The sequence below is a fragment of the Vitis riparia genome, chromosome 1, assembly GCF_004353265.1.
Source record: "Vitis riparia cultivar Riparia Gloire de Montpellier isolate 1030 chromosome 1, EGFV_Vit.rip_1.0, whole genome shotgun sequence".
In the NCBI taxonomy this organism is placed as follows: domain Eukaryota; kingdom Viridiplantae; phylum Streptophyta; class Magnoliopsida; order Vitales; family Vitaceae; genus Vitis; species Vitis riparia.
In genome coordinates, this window is record NC_048431.1 from 2407634 (window position 1) to 2410516 (window position 2883).

The 2883-nt window shown below is 29.4% G+C and overlaps 1 long non-coding RNA gene across 1 annotated transcript; it reads left to right on the forward strand.

Annotated features, from left to right (window-relative positions):
• The first annotated feature begins 336 nt into the window (after positions 1 to 336).
• LOC117925289 lies at positions 337 to 827 on the forward strand. Its single transcript, XR_004652975.1, has 2 exons — positions 337 to 503; positions 605 to 827. It is a non-coding gene; the product is annotated as an uncharacterized LOC117925289 (long non-coding RNA).
• The last annotated feature ends 2056 nt before the right edge of the window (positions 828 to 2883 follow it).

The window sequence follows — 2883 nt, forward strand, 5'->3', positions numbered from 1 at the left end:
ATTAATAATTTTTAATAAATATATATTAAAAAAAGTAAAAAGATGTGTTCAATAAAGAAAAAAAATAATTATGAAAAATATAAATGTAAATGACATAAAATCACATATTTTTTTTTTAAAACTAGTAAAATAAATAGTACGAAGATTATTTAAAATTATTCTAAATAATATTTTATCACCAAACCGACCAAATATTAATTACGAGGAAGGTCTCAAAAGTGAATTAATTGTTGTCAAATATTCTAGTTTGAAAACTGGAAATTGCTTCATGGCTTCCAATTCAAGGAGTGGGGTTAGTTTGCAGAGGTAGGCTGGAACGTTGCAATAAATATGGGCTGGGGGTGGTATTCTCGTCTTCGTATTAGCATCAATAGTTGATTAAGAAAGCACAAGAGATGGCTGCTGGCAAGGTATTTCTCATCATTTGCCTCATATACATTCTGCCTGAGGTGTTGGTTGTGTGTAATTGCCAAAGGTTCACCGGAATTTATCCCAGTCCAGAGGTAAGTTTGTTTATGCTATTCAATAAAAGCCTAACAATATTAGCATATTAATTTTTTGATATTTATGTTCCGGTGGCTCTCTGGCTTCTTATTTTGATCAGAACAAAGCGTACGGATCAGTGTACCCAAGTCCTTCAAGACCTGGTCATGGATGCCTCCTCCAAGCCAGTAGTCGATGCCGAGGGCCTCCGCCACATCCCTGATCAATTTGGTTCATTTGGTATCCATATGAAGCACACTCCCTAAATTTCTGTTCCGATGTTACACATGTTACACACACACACACACGTGTGTGTGTATATATATATATTATGTTCATCTCAATACTTACAAGTGTTATTATTATTATTATTATATAAGATGTTTTTTTTTATTTTAATTTTTTGGTTTTACTAAAATTAGGACTTCACAATTTTTTAGGAACTATGTTTGGTGATCTATTTTTACTTTTAATTTTAAATCATAATAATAAAATTAAGAAATATTGATTTTTTATTTTACAAAAATTTTTAAGCATTTTTATAATTAATTATGAAATTGCACTAACAACATATCTCGTTACTTTATGAAACTTTTGAGACCGCTTACAAAATGTATGGGATTTTTAGCCTTCAGCTAATCAAACCAATCATGAAATCCAAGACTGTACTAACATTAATTTGAAGATCCATGTTCTAAGGTGAAAAGAATCATCTTTTTATCAAAAGAAATGATTGTAAATAATAAACAACATGAGAAAGAGAAATAAAGAAAGATGATTACGAGTGATAAACAAATTTTTTATTTATTGAATAATGAATTTATCCATGATATATTTTAACCCTCTTATGATTTAGGGTTTTATTTTAAAGAGAATAAATGTGTCATGGCAATTAAGAGGAGTGAGAGAACTTTTCACCATAACTTTTCAACTTCATTTGAATATTTACGGTACCATAGAAATTAAAAAAAAATAGAAAAATAAGAAGGATAATTTTGGAAAATTACTCATTGAGTGTATGAAAGGGTATCTTTTTTATTTATTTGACACTTAAATTAAAAAATTAAAAATAAAGGTTCAAAAACTCAAATTTTTTGAGGCTGGTGTATGGTAACATGATTCCCCATTCAATAAAAGCCTAATAATATTAAGCATATTAATTTTGTGATATTTATTTTCCGGTGGCTCTCTGGCTTCTTAATTATTTTTATTAGGTCGGAGGGTACATGGGAGAAGTGGGCCCAAATCCTTCAAGCCCTGGTCCAGGATGCTTCCTCCCCACATCGATGGCCCAAGGGAGACCTCCATCCTATTGCCCCCGAGGGCCTCCGCGACATCCCTATCAATTTGGTTCATTTGGTATCCAAACATATGAAGCACTTCCTAAATTTCCGCTCTGATGTTACATATAGCTTATGGTCATCTCAATACTTGCAAGTGTTGAGAGGTAGTGGAATTTATTTTTATTATTAAGACGTGTGTATGTGTTTTCTTTTATTTTTGTTTTACTAAAATAAGGACTTCGCAATTTTTTTTAGGAACTACGTTTGGTGATCTAGTTTTGGTTTTAATTTTACATCATAGTAATAAAATTAAAAAAAGATCGATTTTTCTATTTCCAAAACTTTTTAAGCATTTTTATAATTAATTATGAAACTAAACTAACAACATATCTTGTTACCTTATAAAACTTCTGAGTCAGCTTACAAAAATGCATGAGATTTTTAGTCTTCAACTAATCAAACCAACTATGAAATTAAATCCAAAACCGTACTAGCATGAATTTCAAGATCCATATCTTAATGTGATAAGAATCATCTTTTTATCAAGGGAGATGATTGTGAACAATAAACAACATGAGAAAGAGAACTAAAGAGAGATGATTATGAATGATAAACATATTTTTTTATTTAATTAATAACGAATTTGTCTACGATGTACTTTAATCTTTTTAACATATTTTTTATTTAATTAATAACGAATTTGTCTACGTTATACTTTAATCTTTTTATGATTTAAGGTTTTATTTTAAAGAGAAAATATGTGTCATAGCAATTGAGAGGAGTGAGATAACCTTTCACCATAGTAACTTTTCAACTTTATTTGAATAATGGATTGTATGGACATAATGATCATATTAATTATCAAATTATGTTAAAAATATCTTATATTTTCTTTATTTTTGCTTATGTGCGTGGTTTGATTAACAATTTTCAAGGGCAATTGTACTTTATGTGTCTTTCAAAGAAGTCATTCACCTTTTGTCATTAAAATTAGAATTTTAATCATTATCATCTAAGCGTTGGACCTGAACCATTGGAACAACTAATTAACCCCTCTTTGCCTACATCAATTGAATTGTCAAATAGATCAAGGCAATCTCTCTTTACAACTTTATTA